The following is a 7,935-nucleotide window of genomic DNA, read 5'->3' as shown; positions in this document are numbered from 1 at the left end:
GTAAAAAAATATGGAATTAGTGTTTTACCAAAAAACTACCAGTTTGAATCATCTCAGCAAGCTTCAAAATTTTCCAGTGTCGAAGCTTAAATATTCTTTGAGAGGTTTGTAGATTACTAACCATGTAATACACTTCTTTTAAATGCAGAATGAAAGACAGAAAACTACATTATCAGAAAACTACATTATCAAAACCCCTTCTCTGCCTCCGTGTTGTTTCTGGCCAGGCCAAAATAATTACTGGCTGACTTAATCATTATGTTCTTAGACCAGGGAAAGACAGACAAAAATCAGAATACCGTGTTCATTCTGGGTGAGTTAGGTGGCATGTTGAGGAAACCAAAATTCTGTTCTAGAACCACTAGTCTTTGACTGCTGTGTTCAGAAAAAGATTCCTAGGAATGGAATTTTCTTCCTTGCTTTAACTCTCTTAAACTCCTTATGGGATGTTCATGTTCTTAAGTGGGCAGTGGTCCAGAATGCTTAGTTTTGTGGCCTTGGCAGTTTGTAATGCTTTGAAAAAACTTCCTACTGTCTTTGTTGCAAGTTATTCTATTAAAACTGTCTGTTTTCCAGAGCTATGATCTTGTGCAATATATGGAAAATGCCTCAAATAACCATATTTTTACAGCTCTCTGCTTACTGCCCTATTACGTGCTTAAATATTTCCTGGGTTGAATTTAGAGGAGGGTTTTTTTTAAACTTGTGAGTTGTTTTTTTTCTTATCTGTTGCTCTCTTTTCCATCCCCTGTAGCACTACAGCTGTGCTAAAGATACTGATGAAAAAAACACACACAGGTACTCACAGTCTTGGTGATGCAATGATTATGAAGAACCACAATGCTTAAATGTTTCCTCCAAAGTTTAGAAATGTCATGCATGTTTTCTTTTTTGGCTTTGGGACTCCACTTGAAGGTTTGAGTGCTTTTCTAAATCACTTTTTCAGGTAGGCTGCCTGAAATCTCTTCTGTAGCCTGACTTACCCCATCAGCTCATGAAACAGACTTTGGTAGAAGCTGAAAAGTTTACACTTCATTGAAGGTTGTTTTTTTTTTTCCCTTCTGGTTATTTATCTAAAATAAATGCACTTCCCAAGCAATGCATTGATTTGCAGGGGGGAAGGGTTTAGTAGCAGGAAGAGGTAATAGGAAAGGCAGTGAGTAGATCTTGGGGAAGAGGAAGCAGCTGGGGATGCCAGTGGCTGTGGAATTGTTATAGCTGGAAAATAAGACCTTAATATCTCCGTTGTGAATGCTGTTTTTAAAGTTCTGGAGAGGAAGCAGATGGAAAGAGACTCAGATTTCCATAACATAGAAAGACAAAGAATTAAGACCTTTTAAAGCAGTAAATAATACTAATGGGTCGATCTCTCTTCTGTATCTCTTCTGTAAGAGTCTCTATATGATGATCATATGGATATACACACAATCTCTGGCTGTCTTCTGTGCAACTCCTGGACTCCATGCTGCATGTATGATCAAAGGAGGATCTGAGGATTGGTTGTTTATGACTGAGGTGGAAGGATGAGTGATGATGTTGTATTTAAGGCCTTCCATGGTCTTGGCACCCTCAAAGACAGTGAGTTCATGCAATTATAGAATATGGGATACTTAGGATTTCCCAAATCCAAAGACAAAATACCCCAAAACCTTCTGAAATGTGGCAAGACATTCAGTAAGTAGGGGTTCTAGCTAAACAACCTCAAATTTGCATTGCTAATTATAACTGATATCTATGAGGTGTTACAATTTTTACAGCTGAGTTTACCAAATCACAGGGTTTTGAGATTTTTTCATCTTCTGTTTACTGAGAAAACAGAAATGATCTAGCAGACAGGTAAAGACAACCAGTAGACAGCTCTTATACCTATTGATGATATTTTATCTGAGTGCACAGACAGTTCCATTAACAGCTCAGTGTCACAAGTGTAAAGAAAATAGCTTAATAACATGCAGATTTTGTCTGTGCTACCTTGGTTTGCTATATATTATACTTGATGGTCTCTTTGGGCTGCAATGTGTAACTGTAAGGGAGGTGAGGATAAAATGAGGAAATAGCCTTCTAAGCCATCTAACACATCTGGAGTTGAAAGTACAAAAAATAATGTTCAAATAATTAAATTAATCATAATTAACAAGTTCAATGGCATTTAATCTCTAAACCCAGGCATACAGGGATACCTTTGTTCTCCAATAAACAACTTTAAAGCCTAATGTTAAGTCCACTGATGTTATTCAGGAGACTTGAATTGACTTTTGTATGCTTTGGTTTTAACACTTTTATAAACAGAGCAATTCAGAGATGATGAATCCCTTTTCTTTCAGGAAAATAAACACAGAAGTCACTTATGTAACATTTGTATATGTGACCAGGGACTTAAATATTTCTCATTATTTTATTTCCTCAGGAAATAGAGAGTAATAGACACTGAACAGACAAAGCTATTACAAGAATCATTCCCTTGGTGTTTAAGCTCAATCATCAGCAGGCTTGGAAATGTGTTATAAGTGACCTTTGAAAAACATGAGCTGCTATCAGAATACACAATTTTTAAGACATAGCTCAATGTTATAGGAAAGATGGAAATTACACCAGTAGCCAAGAGACACATTTTCCATTTAAAGCTTAAGATTTTAGGAAGGCAAATTGTCTATTCCCAGTGTAGACAGATTTTTATGACTGGTATATTCTTGCTGTTGTATTTCAGTCTGCCTATATGAAGCAAGCATAACCAGTTTTTTTCAGCTGAGTTTACAGCTCCTTTTCATCTTTGGGGTAGCATAAAGCAAATAGGGTGTGTTAATGAATCTGGACTTATAGTTATAAAACAAAAGTAAATACTTTAGGCAAATATTTACCATGCCTGGAAATCAGCAATAGAGACATAAAACAACTTCTAAAGTTAACATCTTTTTCTTTTTGGAACTGATCACTTGTTTTTGGTTTTTTTCAAACCTAGATTTGCAGCTGCTTATGATTGTGGGTGAGGAGAAAAAGAAAAAACCAACAAATATCAAATGGTCTTTATAGTGTTCTAGATCAAATTTTCCCTAAAACTGTTATACTTTTATCAATTTTTGCATTTAAGGCTTTTGTGAATGCCTTCTTTCTACTTCCTCTAATCAATACTCTTATTTCACAGTAACAACAAACGTGGCAGAAACAAAATGACAAAACTGCACCAGTGAGTGCAACAAAAGAAATTGTAGGTGCTTTTTAAATTTTTGCTTTATCTGCTGCAATTCTTTGCTACAGACTTCCTTTCTGCTTTGAAAACTCCACACTTCAGTGGAACATCTGCTTTAAAAATCCTTCAGAGCAACAGTGTGAAATATGGAGCTGCTCACCTTGCTGGAGGTTAGAGAAGTAGTACTGAAGGTGAGTGGGAGAATTACAAGCAACAAAGGTTATATTGAAGATCTAACCATACTATTCCTCTTGATGTTCCTGGGACAACAGAGTCTCTTGCAAAAAGCCAAGCCATTTCCATAATGTGGGTGATGTTACAGAGGAAATAATTTCTGCCTTTCTGTTGTGGAAGGGAGAGTCTAGTGGACTAAGGGCTGGAATCCAACTCCCTCTGCCTTTCTGAGCTTTTCATTATGTAGACAGTGTCCAACAAATAGTGCTGCTGTAATAGGAGAGCATGCTGCCTGTGGCCCTCCTGGGTGGCCCCACTGGCATGTCAGAGCTCTGGGAAGCTGAAGACGGATGTTGCCTGGAATGTGGTAAGGTGCTTTGAAAGCACCCCAGGACCTTGGGGATGCACTTCCCCAGTCTTTTGGGATTCTCCAAGCTGGATTTAACATAATGGAGAGTCTTTTTTTCTGACGCTGTTAGCAGTTCTCACAGATGATTATCCACAGGCAACCCCTTTGTTGTTATGATTATTATGAATTACAGAAGCCTAGTGTGGCTGAATAACAGCACAGGCAGCAGTAAAGTAATCAGGAACAAACACTGAGAAGTCTCTTGGCACTGCACATTTGTTTGGCACTGTAATATCAGTTACAGGCTGCACATAGAATGTTTGGAGTGGGAAGTTTGGACTTTCCCACCTAGGAAGGCTGAAAGGAAAAAGTCATTCTGTGATACTAATGTACAAGTGGCCAATAGTGAAGGCTAGTGAGTTATTAGAACTTTCTTAGGTTTAAGCCAATTTGATCTTAGAAACGCTATTTAAATGTGGTCATGATTCTGACAGCTTGCTCCCAGGAAGTTGAATATACAGCTGTGCAGAATTACTGCTATATATTGTAGCAAGGAATTAAAACTACAAATTCAAACTTTGTACTCATCATTGTGGATCTTTTAAATACATAGACAGTCAAGTTGCTCAGGCAGGAAATTTGGTCTGGTTACATTAAATAATTGTGTATTTATTGGGTCCTGTAAGCTGGGAATTTGGCTGAAAATATGTAATTGCATTGAGTCTTGCTGCACAATATTGTCTATGTGTTGTAATTGAAACACAGTGAAAGAAAAGCAGTGGAGAGGGTATGTCACTAAGTAACGAGTAAATGGTTGAAAATAATACAATCTATAGTGGGCTTTATGGCCTTTGGTTCCTTGCCTGCCAGAAATCTTTCTTGGCACATGATTTTCTTGGTTTTGCTGTATCAAAGCTGGATCTGGAGCAGTTTAAACACACCACACTGAAATGTATTTTACAAGATCATTTGTAATATTGCCTTACTGCCCTGCTTCAGGAGGAGGAACACAAGACCTCTTCCTGGCTTTTTGAAATAGTGCTGCAAAATACGAGCAACTCTTCATTGCTAAAATCTACTTGTGAATTGCAGACTATTTTTCAGGTAAAAAATACAGCCTGCTTCAAAGGCATGGAGGAGTTAACACGTTAAAGCATATAGAGAGATTATGACATAATGAATTAGTTAGAAACCAAAATATTGGGTAGTTTTGCAAAATAGCAATGCCTGAAGAAGTTGGGTGAGGCAGAGTAGAAACTGGCCTTTCACACTGGAGCAGCTCAGCTAAAGAAGCTACCCTTGTCAGCTCAGCTGTGGAACTAACCATGTGTGTGGCCAGTCAAGGGTAAATGCAAAGTCAGCTTTCAAGTTGGTTTCAGTTAATATGGTTTACTTTACAATGACATGAGAGAAGCACAGAGTCATCTTACCTGGCTCTGCAGACGAGTGGTGATACTGTAATAATGGGATGTCAGTGTATTTGCTCTGGTAATACATGCTACAACTTTCTTAAAAACCTACCTGAAATTTCTGAATTTAACTGAAAATTAGTAAATAAATATATTAATTGGATATGTGAACATCTACTCAGTGTACTATGAAAAGATTTTTTTAAAACACCTTCAACATTTTTCCTCCTTTTTATCCCAATTTCTAAATGTTAATGCACAAAAAGTTTCAGTTAGCTTTAAGAGTCTTTGGGGAGTCCTCTCTCTCCTAGGGTATTTATGATTTAGCATGCAATTTTATACAAAAGGGTTCTTGAAGCATTTTGAAAGCTTCCCTGTGAATTATTTCTGGCCTTCTGGTATTTTATGAAGTATCTTATTTTGCAATTGAAATATTTTTAGCATGAACTTAGCACATCTGATTTTCCAAAATCATAGAGAGCCTCTCTTGAAACAGATGGAAAAATGTGATAAACAGCTGAAGGGAAATAAAATGGACAAGTTATGAGTGATGTTCTGTGTTGGACCCCCTGCTGTTAACTTCATCTCCTCTGCACTCAGACTCTTTCTGTGACGAAGACTTGAAGCCTTTTTTGTTTTTTTCCCCATTCTTAGAGAGGGGGTGGGGACTGAGGAGGGGAGGGAACATCCTTTGGGATTTACATTGCAGGAAATAATTCTCAGCAGTGGAACGCAGAAAGAAAAATCTCTTCTGACTTGGTTATTTCATAATTTGGCATTACTGTAAGTTTATCCCATCCTCCTCTAAAATATTAATTTATTTTGCCATAGTCCTGGCAGCATGATTCTATGTGTAACTATCTTTGGTTTTTCTCCTACTTACAGCTGCTTTTAATGACAATAATTTGCTGAAATAGACTCACTGAATTTGTCCATTAGACAAAAGCAGCATTATAGATTTTTTTTGTCTGCCCTGGAAACACAAATCCAGGGGTGAATTAGCTCTTTAAGAAACTGTCCAGCCTCTCTTCCCAATCCACTGTGAGGTCTTGCTTGTACACCAGGTTGTCAACATGTTTGTTGTTGTTTTTTTAATTTATTTTTCCCCTGAAAGGAAGCATTTCTGCTTGCTCTGTGTGTTTGCTTCCTCAACATCTGTGTTGTGAGGACAGATGTGCATGTCACAGCCCTGCCTGGGCTCTGGGAAGCAAGGCTGTGCGTGGCCTGGGTGTGTGTACATGCCACAGTTTGATCCATTACACAGTCCGTGAGCAAACCCTTGGGCTGGGGTACCAGGCTCTGCCCATCCAACAGGCAACAGTGCAAAGGTCAGGGAGATTCACACTTCAGTCTTCCCAAAAGATGCTTTAGGATTCGAATTTCAGCCCAGTAATCTGCTTCTTGTAGTGTTTTCCTCCCACTGAAGTAAATGAAAACAGAACCAGTACTGACAGCAATAATTATTTCCCAAGGATGGAAATGGGCACAGTGGAAAAGTAGTCTTGCAACTAAGATTGTGTCTATGAAGAAGCCAGGATTTTTGATTTCTGAGGTTCTACTTTAGTCTCCAGACCCCCCCAAAGGCCAGGACTATCTGTCATGCTCTGTCACTGCACACAGCTGGTGCACAGCAGGAGCCAGCTTTGTTGCTGTAAGCTTTTGTGTTGCTTTAAGGTTTTTATAATTAAATATGAACCAGCAGTTAAGTATAATACAAACTCGACAGGATGTTTCCTCAGTAAATCAGCCCAGTTCCATCAGCTTAATTTACAGTAGTTACCCCTCTGGTGTGCTGGGATCCTTAATAGTCATGTTGGCCTATATTTTTTCACTGCTCTTCTACATCAGTGTGTGTGTAATCTCCTTGTGCCAAGTCTATAGAACTTCTTCAGGGTTATGATACATCTTGTTGTATGTGTTCAAAGTAATATTGGTCCTGCTCTTCTTGTTGTTTCTTGGTGTTGTGATAATTCTAATTCTAATAATAACAATAATAAAAGTTCCAGGGTAAAGTTGGAGAGGCATGATGTAGGGACTGAAACCTGTTGGGTTGAGCTCTGCTGGGGAGCTATGAGTTAGGAGGTAGCCTTTGGTGATCTTTCAGTACTTCACATAAGGCTGTAGACTGATTTGCTTCATACAGAGGTAAAGATTCTGCAACATTTGTTGAATTAGATTTAAGTTAGACATAAAGAAGAAATTCTTTAGTGTGAGTGTGGTAAGACACTGGAACAGGTTGCTCAGGGAAGCTGTGGAAGCCCCATTCCTGGAAGTGTTCAAGGACAGGCTGGATGGGGCCCTGAGAAATCTGATCTAGTGGGAGGTGTCCCTGCCCATGCAGGGGGGTTGGAACTATATGTTCTTTAAGGTTACTTCCAACCCAAACCATTCTAGGATTCTATGCTTGGCTGAAATTTACGCTAAAAATTCCTTCTGCTGTTCTCCTCTACTTCAAAAGTGTTTTCACTTTACTGAAGGTACGTAAATCCATATCCAAGAAACAGCTATGAAACAAAATGGAGTGTTATTTATTACAGTGGGTGTGTCAGGCATTTCTGCCAGCTTAATCACAGAATTTAACATCTTAAATTAAATCATGGTGTCACAGGAACTGAGTTTCCATAAATCTGATGTTTGTCAGATGATAGATTTTTCAAAAGTGAGCAGATATACAACATCTCCAGGTTCTTTTAACATGCACACATATATAATATTTTAACCAAATGCAGGATTAAATGTTTCCTAAGGATTTTCAGATTTAGTTGACTTTGCTGTTTGTTGTTTTGTGATTTTTATTTTATTTTTTTTAAATAATC

Source organism: Chaetura pelagica, unplaced genomic scaffold (genome assembly GCF_000747805.2).
Source record: "Chaetura pelagica isolate M959 unplaced genomic scaffold, ChaPel_1.0 scaffold137, whole genome shotgun sequence".
NCBI lineage: Eukaryota > Metazoa > Chordata > Aves > Apodiformes > Apodidae > Chaetura > Chaetura pelagica.
The sequence above is the reverse complement of the archived record's forward strand: the minus strand, read 5'-3'. Positions refer to the sequence as shown.